The sequence below is a fragment of the Globicephala melas genome, chromosome 6 (genome assembly GCF_963455315.2).
Source record: "Globicephala melas chromosome 6, mGloMel1.2, whole genome shotgun sequence".
NCBI classification, from domain to species: domain Eukaryota; kingdom Metazoa; phylum Chordata; class Mammalia; order Artiodactyla; family Delphinidae; genus Globicephala; species Globicephala melas.
In genome coordinates, this window is record NC_083319.1 from 39,820,377 (window position 1) to 39,835,856 (window position 15,480).

General features: G+C 38.4%; 1 long non-coding RNA gene across 1 annotated transcript in view; it reads left to right on the forward strand.

Annotated features, from left to right (window-relative positions):
- Positions 1-1,583: 1,583 nt before the first annotated feature.
- Positions 1,584-15,480, forward strand: part of LOC132597402 (uncharacterized) — a 138,724-nt gene continuing 124,827 nt past the window's right edge. The window contains exon 1 of the long non-coding RNA XR_009564175.1: positions 1,584-1,680. This is a non-coding gene — a long non-coding RNA (uncharacterized lncRNA). The remainder of the gene's footprint in view (positions 1,681-15,480) is intronic.

The window sequence follows — 15,480 nt, forward strand, 5'->3', positions numbered from 1 at the left end:
GTTGAATTACGTGAGATAAAGCATCTAGCACAGAGCTTACCTAGCACATAGTCAGTGTTTTCCCCTCTTCTGCCTGCCAGCGAAACAGGGAGAAGGAAGGAGGAAAGGAGAGGAGAGAGAGAGAATCTGTGTGTGAAGGGATTTTTCAGATTCAATTTAGAAGAGATCATGTCCTTTCACAGCTGTTCATATTCTCTCATTGAATTCAGCTCATGCCTTTAGCTCTACCTACCTGTTGAGGGAAATGCCAGGGACAGCTGCCTTCAGCAGTTTGATCAGAATGAGATTTCGATGTGTGATTGCTGTGCCATAGAGGTCCTGCTAACTTCCAATAGGCAAACGCAGCAGGGGGCTTAAATCCTCGGTTTGCCAACATCTCCAAATGAGACTCTGCAACTTGGAAAAGGAAAGTCCACGTGTCCACTGCAATCAGGAAACAATTTCTGAATATCTGCAATTGACACATGGGTAGGCTCTGAGAAAGTGGCAAAAATGACTCACGTGGAGACCATATTTCTTTCCACTCAATACATGCAACCCACACCCCTGAAAGCAGCCACTTTCTGGAAGCATGGTGGTCTGAGTTCTGATTTATTTACAAAGTCTGATCTGCTCATTTATAGATGGTGTTTTCCTCGGGACTGACTACTCAAGCAACATATTAAAGAGTCTTCTTACGTAATAGTCATATCTATTTGCTCCTAGTGCTTTTTATATTTTACTTAAGGAAAGGCGAGGGGAATGGCTCCCAAATGTTCTCAGTTGACAGCAGTTTTTGTCCATTTGCACATGAAAGCATGTGGGATGAACCAGGCGTGGAGGGAGAGAGGCACTCAGGCCCATGGAGCCAGCAAGAGAGCACGGTCCCCATGCTAATGGGAGAAATGATAAGAAATCAGGTTTACTAAATCTTTTCATGGAGGTGTTATTAAAAGGAAGCGTCACAGATTTTTAGTTATTTGGTCACCTCTACATGCAAAGCATTTGGAAGGTAATTCTGGATGTTATTTGATCAATGAAAAGTGATGAATCATCGCACTTCAATAATACATGTGTTACAGGAATGATAAATGAGCAAGTGATTTGTGCCTGGGTAATGAAAGGAAGTGCAAACGATGCAGATGTGGCTTAGCTCTCGTTGTGAAAATTAACTGGGAAGGCACATTTGTCAGAAAATTCTCACTTAGAGTTTTATTTATTTCCCTTTCCTTCACTCCTCATCTATCTTTTCTCAATGCTTAATTAACTGCCCAAGCTATGTTTACGTAGCTAAGATCAAGTGTACAGAAACGTAACTGATAAGAACTTTTTGTCTGTTTTTTTCTGTGTTTTAATTTTTTTTTTTTGCAAGTGCAGTAGGTGAAGCCCTTCTTTATTTCTGGGTTTTATCACAAAGTAAATCAAGTTCTCTGAAATTCTAGGACACAGCTTCTTGAAGAACAAAGCCCAAGTCCTTAGGGAAAGTCAGGCTCTACTTATGGTCCCATCTCTGAGCATAACCTCTAGAACAATGGGTTTTTCCGGTTTCATAAGTCCTTGAGTGCTTAATTTCAGGGGGATCTGTGTTTCTTTACAAGGTTTGAAGGAGAAGTTCTGCAGGACTCTGACAACACCAAGTTTCATGTTCATGATAGCAAACCTCATGCCAAAACAGTTTCGGGGTCCAATTCCAAAAAGCAGGTATGTGTAAGGACTTATGCTCTCCTTGTTCTTCTTACTGAACCTTTCAGGACGGAGCTCCTCAGGCTCTGGCCAGAGGTCCGGGTCTCGTCTCATTGTGGCTCCCCCCTTTGTCTTTGGATGTGGGGTATCTTTTTTGGTGAGTTCCAGTGTCTTCCTGTCGATGATTGTTCAGCAGTTAGTTGTGATTCCGGTGCTCTTGCAAGAGGGAGAGAGCGCACGTCCTTCTACTCCGCCATCTTGAGTCAATCCCCTGTGTTTTAATTTTTGTATAAATGTTTTATTACTTTCTATGCTGTTTTACGTTTTCTGATTAGTTCTTATTTAAAATTTCTTTCATTTGAATGTGAAAATTCTTTACATGCAGCACTGAGTGTATCTTGGTTTGTGATTTATTTTATAATTACTATGTAATAAAATTAGAATTCTGAATTATTTCAGAACAAATGTTGGATTTCCTAATCCACTTTTGCCAAGTGAAAATTCATTTATGAGCTACTTATTTTATCAGTAGCTAATGAGAAGAGATCAATGGGAGATGTCTTTGACCTGAAAAGAGTAAAAAGCAAGGGTCCAATCAGTGTATATCCTGTGTAAAATATAATTAAAGTATGTTTCTGGAATTATTTGGAGAACAGTTCCCTTGAAAATGAAGCACATTGTGTTTGAAAAAAATCAAGGGTTCTTTGTGATGTGTTTTTTTTTTTTTTTCCCTGTCTTGTTTGATACAGCTCATGGTAGATAAGAAAACTGTACTGTATCTTTCCTAGGGTAAGCTTCCAAATGTTGTATGGGCAGAATAATAACTTTGAATCAGTTTAGTTTGCCCTTTCCCTCTCTCCTACCTCAGAGGTAGTCCTTAAACTATATAAAGCAGTTGGTCTGGAGTCCATTAAGAATTCGTTCTATATCAACTATGCATACTCTCTGTTGCTATAGGGTGAGGAAAACTTACTGCAAATTACAGTATATGGTTTTATTAGCTTCCTGTGGCTGCTGTAACAGATTGCCACAAACTTCATGGCTTAAAACATAGAAGTGGATACTCTCCCAGTTCTGGAGGCCAGGGTCTATAATTAAGGTGTGCCCGCAGGGCCATGCTCCTTCTCCAGACTCTAGCAGAGAACCTTGCTTAGCCTCCAACAGCTTCTGGTGGTTCCAGGTGTTCTTTGGCTTGTGGATACATCACTTCAATCTCTGCTTCTGTCATCATATGGCCTTCTCCTCTTTTCCCTGTATGTTTCTCCTCTGTGTGTCTCTCATAAGGACACTTAGTGCATTGAGGTCCCACCTGGATAAACCAGGATGATCTCATCTCAAGGCCCTTAACTTAGTTACAGCTTCAAGATCCTTTATGTAAATGAGGTGCCATTCATAGCCTCCAGGACTTAGAACATGAACATATCGTTTGGGGACCACCATTCAGCCCTCGAAGATGGCTTGGATGGAGGCTGCTGAGAAACAATGAGTTGAGACTTGATGTAGTAGAAGTACAGTTTTCCACTTTGTGGAGCTTTCCTGAGATTTTAATTTGGATGTTTTATTTCAGCATGACTCTTTTCCGGCTTGTCTGCATTCTTTTCCCATGCCAGTAAAGATTTTCCCTGCTGGTAGAATAGCTAGAATAGTGCCTGCTACATAGTATGTGTATGATGAACAGTTGTTCATCATGAATGACTAAGTGAGCTGTCGCTTCTATAAGTTTTATTATGGAAGCAATATGTGAGTTTTGAAAGTTTTCCAAATATGGTTTGGAATTATAATATTGAAACTGCTTTTAGGAGCATATATCTCCCCTATACTCTGTCACTTTTCCTAATGTGATATGCCCCACCAAGTAAGGGTCACTTCTCTAGAAAATTTGAAGTCAGTGAATCTTTTAGATCAGGAGAGTGGCATGCTAAATCCACACTTAAAGATTGTACCATAAGACAGATCTAACGTTTAGTGCATCCTAAACTATCAGCAGTGTGGGGTACAAGAAGGGTTTGAGAAAATGTGGGCATCAGTTGGGAGGGCCATGGGCAACTTGGTGCGGACTCTGCCTGTAGAAATCTGATGATATGATTCCAGAAAGCAGGATGACCAGGTGGATTATGTTGTTTAGCTTCCCTTTTACCAAAATGGAAGTTGCAATTTTTCTGTCCTTTTATTGTAAAGATGTTATTACAATACCTTTATATACATAAACATAGGGACAAAAAAATTCTAGATACTCTGCAACTCAGATATAAGTTTGTGCATACCTAAGTGGACAGTTTTATAAGGGCAGTTGAAGGTCTTTGACCTGGAGGAAAAGTTGGATTCAGATGAAGGAGAAAACTGAGTCTTCCTTTGGTTGTGGTAGCAGGGCTAAGCGTAAGTGGTAGTGAGTCAAAAATTAATCCTGAGATCAAAAGCCAAAGAGAGTAGAAAGAGCCAGGGAACTGTGTTGAAAGGACGAAGAACAAGTGGTTTAGGGTATGTGCTTTTGGATGGTACCAACAGGTGGCCGTGATTGCGGACCTGATGGGCAGGGGAACTGGAAAGTACCAGACAAGGCTGACTAGTAGGGGAGTTGGAGGAAGATTCTCTAAAGCAAAGAAAGTGTTAAAGCAGTAATTTAATCATGCTATGATTAACATGGCAATACATTACACAACAGTAATATCCATAGTATTGTATATTTTATTACTTTCTGATTTATAGCTTGACCACTTCTTTAAAAAGTTTGAGACAGCTTCCATACTAGAATCATGTATATGCAAAACTGCACATTGGCCCAGACCGGCTTTGGTATCTAAGGCAGCGTTTCTCAATCTGAGGGAATGTAGTTGAACCTTGAGCTGATTCCAGTGCATGCCCAGGGTCAAGAGCCACTACTCTGAGGTGGCACTTTTGAGTGGTAGCAGTGAGCAGTGTCAGGGACATGAATTGATTTGAGGAGCAGAATCTAATCTTGTGAGAAGTCATTGCAGAAATAGTTAAGGTCATTCAGGTTAGGCTTCAGTCTGAGGGAGCCATATTGGAGATCTGGACTCAGAGCCCCAGGTATGGGGCTGGTAAGACAGACCAGCCACACACAGTGCGATTGGGTATAGTGGTAGCCCAGTGAGCCTCAGAGCACTAGAGTCACTCCAGACATAGGAGACTGCTTTTTGGCTTAGAGTGATCATGGGTCAGAAGCATTCACCCATTTTCATGGTGGATTCTCATGGGGGCAGGAGCTACCAGGGTCAGACCTATTAATGGCAGAACTTTGACACTTGTGCCTGGATAGGACAGGAGTTGGCAGGAAGAGACACATCCGGAACTGGGACTTGTTCAGCTCCTCTTTTGCCTGGAGGATTAGTGGAGAATGTGATGTGATAGTTCGAGAGAGCCAGCCAGTGCCTGAGTTAGTTACCCTTTGCAGGGCAGGGTGGCTGCTGGTCACATAACAAGAATGGATGCATTTTCAAAGAATTAAAGCTGAAACTACCCTTTTAATCCCTAGGCCTAGAATCGTTGGCATTATCTTCAGTACCAACTACTTTAAATCCTAGATTGAGTCAGGTATTTGCTAAACCAAACTCACCTATTTTAGAACATATGGGACTAAAACGTTTCCATTTGGATTACTTGTGCGTGTGTGTGCGTGTGTGTGCACGTGTGTGCAAGTGTGTGCGTGTGCATGTGTGCGTGTGTGTGTGGGGGAGAGGTGATGAAAGGGTGAAGGGTTTTGGAGAAAATAGCAAACTGCTTAGTGGATACAAACAGCAAAACCCCTGCATCATCATTAGTTAAAATACAAATAGGAGTTTGGTGAAATTAAGCTATTACAAGATGATTTCATGTTGCTTAAACCTAAAGGTAATTTAGATTAATGGCACACTCAAGATAAATTAGCTAATTCAGAGTCAAGGCCTTTTTTTCTGATGTGGGAAACTCACACTAAAGGGAATTTATAAACAGGAAAGCAAATCTCTTCAAAGAACAGATTTTACAGGGCAGTAGCAGATTTCAGGTTCTGATGAAGGAGGGAATGATTTGGTATGGCTGTGGCACTCACACGTCTCCTTGCAGTGACAAAAAGTGGACGATGACAGGCCTTTAGCAGTGATTACTGCTGATGGGTGAGGTAGGATCCCTAGGATTCAGAGCAGGCCAGGTCTCTGGCATCACTTTCGGCTTGCTGTCTTTCAAACCTCATGGGTCGACTTGGCCTGATGGGTCATCGTCAGCTCACAGTAATAGCAGTAATTTTCACTTTAGTCATTTCTGTCTCTCGGCTGGAGATCCTTTAGCACATCTGTTATGAAGGCATTGGCCAATTGCCGTCAGCCTTTGATGAAAAGAAGACTTTTGATTGTGACTAGCATTTTAAACTCTCACATCTTCCTGTGACTCGATCCGTTATTTTCTGGGTTATTTTACATGTGGCTTATATTGGAATAGTTGATTCTTTCTTTTGGTCTTTCTCTTTTTTTTTTTAACCTTTTCTCTGTCAGGAAGTTTTCCTACCATGTAATACCATAATTAAGGGAAAATAAATTCTGAACTGTTGGGAAAATACCAGCTGCTCCTTCTTTTGCATGGTAATGTTCTAAAGCTGAGGATGGTACTTCCCATGGAAAATCTGAAAAGTTAAAAAGCACAGTGACCCATGATACGTTCTGTCTCTAGAAAACATTTTCAGTCTTGCAGACCTGCGTGGGTGAGCCTGGCTTTATAGGAATGCCCTCTTAATTGATTCACAAATTTCTCAAAGCAAATTCCCCAGAATTTCCCTTAGCAGTAATAGACTCTTGTGTGAATTTTTATGGAAAATGAATATTAGGGAAAATATATTAATGAAAAGAATTTTCCAAATGATGAGCAGTGATAAAATAATGCAAAAATATCTTCTCTTTGTTGGGTGCCCTCTCTCAGGTTCACCACCTTCTGGGTCACCAGTCTTGGCAACTCTGGTGTAAACATGAGTTCTTTCAGCCTTCATGTGGGCATTCAAATGATGTGACACTGCCCTCGAAATGGGCTTTATAACTGGACCCTCTGTTCTGTTCTTATTGCCACTGTTCTGGTTCTGGTCCCTATCATCTGTTGCAGATACAGTTGTGATACTCCCAGCAGATACAGTTGCGATACTCCCAGCAGATACAGTTGCGATACTCCCAGCAGATACAGTTGCGATACTCCCAGTCTCTTCTCTTTGCCATCTCTGCTTTACTCTGTCACCAGAGATATCTTTCTAAAACTTCAACTGGATCATTTCACAGTTTTCCTCAAAACAGTGAATAATTCCCAGTGCCCAAGTTAGGAATAAAAGTTAATTCACACAACATGGAATGTGAGATTCCCCTCAGGATTCTGAGAGTAACTTAAATTTTTAAAAGCAGATTTAGGGCTTCCCTGGTGGCGCAGTGGTTGAGAGTCTGCCTGCCGATGCAGGGGACACGGGTTCGTGCCCCGGTCTGGGAAGATCCCACATGCCGCGGAGCGGCTGGGCCCGTGAGCCATGGTCGTTGAGCCTGCGCGTCCGGAGTCTGTGCTCCGCAACGGGAGAGGCCACAACAGTGAGAGGTCCACATACCGCAAAAAAAAAAAAAAAAAAAAAAACAGATTTAAAGAGGTAATTTAGGCTGAACATGCATATTTTAAGTCAATACAGAGAGAAAACATAATTAAAAAATCCAAACATATTTGGTTTAACTTTATCTGAATATATACTAATAACTTTATCCAACAGTTTAAATATATTTTAATCATTTGGAGTAATTGACAGAAAATATTACTTGGTCACCAGAAGAAGCCTATGCTGTTCAGAAAATTCACTATGAATATATTGTAAGTATAATATAGTTATAATTATGGAACTTAAAAAATCAGAAAACTTTTTCAAATGGTCAAAGCTTCTGAGTTTTATAAAATATGAAAATTTACTTTTTAAAAATTGAGTAACATGAATGTTAATGAACATACATAACCACAGTACATTTATCAAAATTAGGAAATTAATATTACTGTAACATTATTTTATATACTTTATTCAAATTTTGTCAGCTTTTCCATAAATAACATTTATCAGTAGGATCTAAACCAGGATTACATGCTGCATTTAGTTGACATATTTCTTTAGTATCCTTTACTCTGTTAGTCATTTATTTTGGGACTACAGCAGATAAGACTGTCACAGCCTTTATGCCTCCACCCTTTGCCAAAACCCCCCCAAACCCTGAAGTCTTAAGAGGCTAAACTTAGATTTTAGAAGCCCATAGGAAATAATAACTTACCTAAATCTTGGACATCCCAAAGAAACATCGGATTTCCCAGAGATTTTCTCTCCATTATGCAACTCATGAAAAAATGCATTTTGGATCTCCTGAGGCTTCCCAGACAGCTAACTGGAATATACTGGTAGTAAATGAGTAGATTTGCCGGAGCACGGTGCTGTTACTTGCCAGCTTTTTCATTTCAACCTGGCTAGTGATCCTGCCAGATAGAGAGTCAGCATATAGCATTTTTGCCCCCTGCATTTGAGGAAAATCACCTCTGTATAATGTGCCAGGTCAAGTAACCGAGAAGGATTGTAGACATGAAGAAACAGGATGTAGAGGTAACTAATTCAAATTATCTGTAAGGAGAAATCATTGAAATTGTTCCTAAACTGTCATGTCTTAAGAAATAAAAACAAAAATTAGAGGATATTAGGGGTCTCGATCCTAAAGTAACTTTTGCCTCCACAAATTAGCATCTTGTTCTTAGCTATAGGACATTAGCAATGTCTATTCAAATAACACATTCAGTTAACATACATTTACCAAATACCTTTATTCTTTATGCAATTGATATTTAAATACAGAAATTAGTAAAGCATGGTCCTTATACTCAGGATGCTCATAGTGTAGGGTAGCTCTGTTTTTACATTCTAAGTCATTAAAATTTAGTTTGTAGTTACAGCACTTCTCAGTTTGGACTAGTAACATATCAAGTGATGAGGAACCAAAAGTGGCTACCATATTGGACAGTGCTGGTCTGGGGGGAAGATAGAAATGAAGATTGAACTACATTACAAGTGAAAAAGTCTATGATCCAAGTATATCCTAAGGTTCTGGGGAGAACAGGTTCAGTGACTTCCTCCTTAGACAAGGACAGTGTCTTGTATTCTAGTATATATATCAGCACTTATGTACTTCATATATATATATACATATATTTAATACATTTACTTTTTAAACTGAATGAGTAGAGGCAGAGTCAAAGAAGTAATCACTGAGACATTTGAGCCAATTCTTGAAGGGAATTTTAGGGTCTACCCAATAACAAAGGAGGTGAAGAGTGGAGAAAAGAAAGGTATTGCCAGGCAGAAGGAAGAGGGTGAAGAAAGTCCCTGAGATCTGGGGTTTATTTCAAAAGGACCTGTCCTTGCTGTAATCACAAGATCTGGATTAATTTCATAATTGAAATGATCTATTGAGCTTGCTCACACTTTTTTGATCATACACAATTTTGGAAGAGAACACTGCAGAAATAGAGTATAGAATTGACTAGTTGCTATGGTAGTTTGTGCCAGTTATTCAATCTGAATAATTCAGGTTAATTTTTTTTGGTAGCCTCATTTTGCCTAGGTTCTTTCTGTGAAAAAAGTAAGTTATTATGTATTTGCATATACATATGTGTATATAAATATTGGTTGTTTATATTGCCTAAGATTAGTGTGGCAGGTTCCAAATTCTGATCCAGTATGGCATTACAGACATGGATTTTAGCTTTTTTAAGAAAATCAAAAGAATATCAGCAGTACTGTCTGTTAACGTTTGAAAAACGCTTCATAGCTCTGAATAAATTGAGTTCAGCGTAACTTTTCTAAAATCCACTTGACCAATGCCAGCTCCTTGTGAGGAAAACAGATTGTTCCTTCTCAGTGGAAAGAATCATATAGAAAGAGTATGTCAACAACTTTTTCCCCCTTTTAAGTCTGATTCATACTTCCCCAAAGCTGTCACAAGGTCATTTCCTCCGGTTTAATTTTGTCCTTGACCTGTAGATACAGGAATTTACTATGTATCTAATGTTCTCAGTCAGCAACCATTCACACAGCTGCTAAGCTAAGAAAAGAAAGAAAAAAATAAGGGAAGAAAAATCTCCTTGAAAAATGCTGGAGTTTAATATAACACCCTTGTACCTACAAGCTTAAGTATGCAGACCTTTCTTGTATAAAGTAAGCTTGGGGGGCAGTGGGTAACTGAACAATCCTAGAATTGAAAAGCACATCAGCCTTGAAGAATTGCTCATTTTCCTCAGGAAATAACAAGGAAGGTGAAAATGAAGACTTTGTCCAAATGCAAACCCACTCGAATGAAGTGTGAATACCAATCAGTCTTAACAGTGGTCTGGCAGCCTCAATTCCGAACAGCAAGTTGAGGCAGCAAGTGCCTAAGTCTCACTGCCAGCTCTGTTCAGGGAGCTTGCCCAGCCTGGCCATGGGATGCAGTTGGTACACACATGGAGCAAAAGGCCCATCTTGTATCTGTAACAAGAGGCAGATTCTGCGCTAATTATTCTGGCTGGAAGCTTGTGCAAAGTGACATTCAGCGTTTTTGCCTGAGTTGTTTGTTTTTGGTACGTTCCTTCTCCAATTTGTGATCCATGTGTACAGAGCATGTGGAAAACGTGAAAATGAATGGTTAGGTAAAAGATGCGTACATGGAAAGCAACCTTTTTATTTATACTAGATTTACTTAGCTCTTAATTTAAGGGCTAATTCCTCTTACTGTGTCTTTTTCTGGAAAGATGGACCTAAAGTCTTTGTGTATGCAATTTTTATTAAATCCCATACGTGGCAGATTATATATATGTATTTTTTTATCAAACAAAACAGGAAACTTTCAAAAAGTGGAGTTATTTATAACAGTTAATACTGTAAACAAATCCACTCACGTTTAACAAGTTTTGCCAATTCTAATCCAAAGCAAGACATTTTAGAAGAGACTCCGCAATATCAACAAATATTACATCATGATGTAATACTGTTCTATTAATAAAATGTTTCAAAGTTGAAAGGGGAAAAATCTTAACAGATACGCTTTTAAGTTTTCATGAAAAGCAGGAAATAAATCTGTTGTGAAGCCCACGTCAGTCTGAATGAAGATCAAAATTGGCAGAACATTTGAACTAAATTTGTAAGGGTAGTACCTTCCACTACTATTTGGCTAAGTTTCAAGGAATGAGAAAAAGAAAGTGGTGACAATGTCACAACAAGGGTAACACAAAATAAAAATGGAAACCATATTCTGAATACCCTGCATTAAGTATTAGCAGGATTTAATAATCCAAATCTTGAACATCCCAAATTCTTCTTTTGTAAAGCCCAAAATATGACTAAACAACCAGAAGAAAATACAAATAAAGAAAATTTTTTTATTTTAAAAATAATACAAACCTTTATATATGTCATTCAGTAACATTAACGGCCCTAGACAGACATGTGAAACCAGAGTAAAATTTTTTAAAAACCCTCCAAATGAGGAAGAGCTATGACAAAGCTCATGAGCTTCTTTTTTTCCATAAAAGTATCACCACTGAGCTACATAGTTGTTGAAAGTCATGCCGTAGATTAAAAACAGGTGAGAATACACAAAGAAAAACTTTTAAATAACACAAAGAGAAACCTACCATCCATAATAAATCCTTTCCAAAATGAAGGTCATAAACCGTACTCATTTCAGAGCCCCTGAAAGCATCGCAGTCCGTATTGTGGTTGACACTATTGGTTGGCTGTTCCAACAAGCATTGTCAGCCCCTATCACGTTTGTCACCTTCCACCATAAAGGCTGGGAAAGCTAATACTCATTTTCTCAGTCTTCTTGTAGTGAGGTGTGATCATGTGACATAGTTCAGACCAATGAAATAGAACTGTTGGGAAATTTCTGGAAAGATTTTTGCATTTCTGATAAAAGAGATAGAAATAGATGTCACGTCTTCTTTCCTTTCTTATACCTTGACTACGGCTGATGTTTGGAGCCTGGGGTAACATCTTGTGATCTTGCCGGGAAAGTAAAAGTGGATCCCTGAGACATCATCCCTGATACCTTTGAGCTGCTAAATCATTGCTACTGTCACATACTTCTGTAGTATCATTTACACAAGGGAAATAAACCACTGAGATGGATTTTCTGTTACTTATGGCAAAAATTATTAACTGATCAATGTAACAAAATTATTTTCCCGGAATCATCAGAAAAGGATAAATATCTTCCATATTATTGGAGTGTAAGCGGTTAATGAACAACAATCCCATTCGTTATGTGCAACCAACTGAGAGTCACAGTATTCATACAGAAACCAAAATATTGGTTTAATATAAATTAAACCAAAACATTACAGTTTAATATTAGAGGGAGTGGTTTTGGGCTAGAGGAAATGTCATTGCTAATATACAACCTATAATTAGATTTAGTGACTTATGTCCAGGCAGTTGGACAGTAACTGGCCTTGACAGGTAAAGCTCACATTGTGGAAGAGCTAAGAATATACCTTCTTCACAAGGAGATGAAGGAGGTCCCAAAAAAGGAGAAGAGAAGGCTGAAGCATAAGTCTTTAGTTTCTTCTTCCAGACTCACCCATCAGCAAAGAGCAGCAGTCTATCAGGACAGCATAGCCTACTTTCACCTTTATGATGCTTAACTCCAACAGCTTTATTTATTTTATTTTTTATTTTTTTGTATTTTCTTAGGTCCATGAGTGAGCATTTCAGCTTTGCCCCAAGAAAGCCCTAAAGTGGCAATACACAATTAAGTACATTAATTCCAAGACATTACTATGACCAGAGACCAACTTACGTCCAGCCAGATTGTCTAAGAAAGCCCATCTGAAGAACTGTACTGAGATTAAAAATCAACATAAATAAAACCCAACAGTCTAGAAGTATTCCAGATTTTCGTGTGAATTCCTTTTTATTATTAAATACAGAGTGAAATTAACAGAGAAAGGTTACATTCTCTTGCACTCTAAAGTCCTATACCCAAATAATTTATAACCTACAATAAAATCTTCTTAGCCCTTGTGAATTAAAGGTTCACAGTCCAGAGAAATTAAAACCCTCTAAAATTTCATGTTTTGCTCAGACTCAGTCTGAAGAGTTTGTAACACTTGGAATCCTTAAGAAGCTTTTATCTTAGTCTCTGCTGTTTTCTTAGGACCTGAGTAACAGTATTACTTTAGTGCTTCCTGTTTAAAAACTTGAAAAGCTAATCGAATATATGAGATTTTCACACTACTGCCCCTATGCCCATGAATTTTAAATGCAATGAGCCCCAACCCCTAAAGCAGTTATCCTGATCAAAATTATGATTCCAGAACCCAGTAGTTAAGTGTTGCCAAAGACCATATTAAAGACTAAGTATTACCTGAGAGAAGGAAGGTAGATGAAGGTAAGTGTCAAGATTTCCATGTTGCAAGTCAGTCTAGACCAAAGTCTCTGACTTGTGAAGATAAAACAAACAGCAGGAGAGATTTTGGTGTTGAAGGTTGAAAATATCTATGGGGAAGGTGAGCAGGGATCTGCTTACCTACTCCGTCCCCCACTCCCACAAAAGTGTTGTTAGGGGTATTCTTCGTTTACTGAAAAATTTAGATGCTTGGCATTAATGACATCCTACCAGGTCTTACTTTGGTTGCATTTTCTTCCCACCCACTGTATCAAAAACTTGAAAATTTCCAATTCCTTTGTTCCCTGTGTTTCTGTGCATCCTTAGATGATTGAGGGCTGAGCTCTGCCATATCTTATCATCAGGCATTTATGGAATCTCAGGAACTTCGGTCAGGTTTCTCCTATATCCCTTCAGTTAGTTTACAGTATCTTTGCACACTCCTGAGAAGCTGCTCTTGAAAATTTTTGCCTCTGCTACATACTCCATAGCACAGCTCTTCTCTTTCCCTGAATACCAGAGTCTGCAACATATTCACTCCATACTTTGGTCTCTCTTCTCTACTATGTGTGAGGTTAGTGCTCTCATCTCCTTGTCTCTTCTGCTTTTGAGCCCACTCATTTGCTGTCCTAACACACTTTTCCAGCTCATATCCTGATGTAAAACTTGTGAGCTACAGAAATGCCCAGCAAATCTTTGTCCGCCCTCCCCTCCTTTAGTTGGTTGCCCAGGACATGCTTTCCTTCAGGACTACACTTAACCAAGGACTGACTTCATGTTCACGTGTCTCATCTTTTTGGTACTTTTCCTTCATTCCACATTTTTAGATACAGTCTCTCAGGGCACAGGTGTTACTTGTGTCTCCACCTACAATTGATGTATCTTTTTGAAATTCACTTGGAACTTATTGAGAATTTTACCTGACTTTCTAGATCTCAAATCTGTTCAAATCGCTATAATGAATTTACCAAGTCTTCTCTAATTTCAAACGATAGTTTCGCATAGCTTTTACTGAATTTTAAGTATATATCTTTCTAAGGGATGCTTTTAATATTTTCCTGAATTCTAGCCTCTAAGGTGTGAGTAATTTTAGCCTTCTCTCTGAGATCTTGCTTCTTTTCTTCTGAGATTTCTGTAGGCTCCATTACATTTTCTGATCTGATGTTAACTAAAGTGTTTCCCCCTTTCTAATGCCTACTTTGAGTGCAGATTTTGACACCATATATATATAAATATATATATCCTTTATATATATATATCCTTTAACATATAGGAAGAAAGGAAATCTTTTCTTCCACTGATTATTTAATATCTGGCTCCCTTTATTTTTATAATTATACTGCCCCTGTTTTTATGGTAAGGCTGAAGTACATTTTTCAAACCATTCTATTTCATTTAAATTTCTAAATTAACTTGGTTTGTAGAGAAACGATTTCATGAATGTTCCATTTTAAATTGCTTTCGTAGCAATGATATTTTCCCCTTCTTTGACCCATGTTGGTAGAAAATCCTTTAATAAGAACCCTATTCTTTTTCACTTGTTATTAAATAGGCCTCCAAGGTTGGGTTTTTAAGTTCAGAAGCTTGATCAGAGTTTTTGCATTAAGAAAATAGGAGCCAGTTTAGTACTATTTCACAGCTTGTAGCTGTTAAGAGCCTAATCCAGTTTCAGAACAATAAATGAAGAGCAGAATTTGGGGCACCTGATCCAATACCTCTGCCTTCTTCTAGCTCCAATTATTTATGGCCTGGAATGTGGTCTGTTCTTGGTGAATGTTCCATGTGAGCTTGAGAGGAATATGTATTCTGCTGTACTTGGATGAATTATTCTATAAATGTCAATTATACACGTTGACTGATAGTGTTATTCAGGTCACCTCTGTCCTTACAGATTTTCTAACTGCTTGATCAACCAATAACTGAAAGAGGAATATTAAAGTCAGCATTTATAATAGTGTGTTTTCCATTTCTCCTTGCAGTCCTGTCAGTTTTTCCTCATGTCATTTGATACTGTTGCTCTGTCCATGCACATTAAGACTTGTTATGTGTATTTGAAGAATTGACTCCTTTCTCATTTTGCAATGTACATCTTTATTATTCTTCCCTCTTCTTTTGTCTTCCCTGGTTTTAACTGAGAATTTTATATGATTTCATTTTATCTCCTCTCTTAGAATATAACTTACACTTCTGCTGTGGACTGAATCATGTTTCCCCCTCAGTGTGATAGTATCTGGAGATAAGGTCTTTCAGAGGTAATTAAAGTTAAATAAGATCATAAGAGTGGAGCCCTAATCCAGTGGGATTGTGGCCACTTAGTCACTGGTATTTTATTATAGCAGATTGAACTAACTATGACAGCTTCTTTTTAACTTTTTTTTTAGTGGTTGCCCTAGACTTTGCAATATTCATTGAA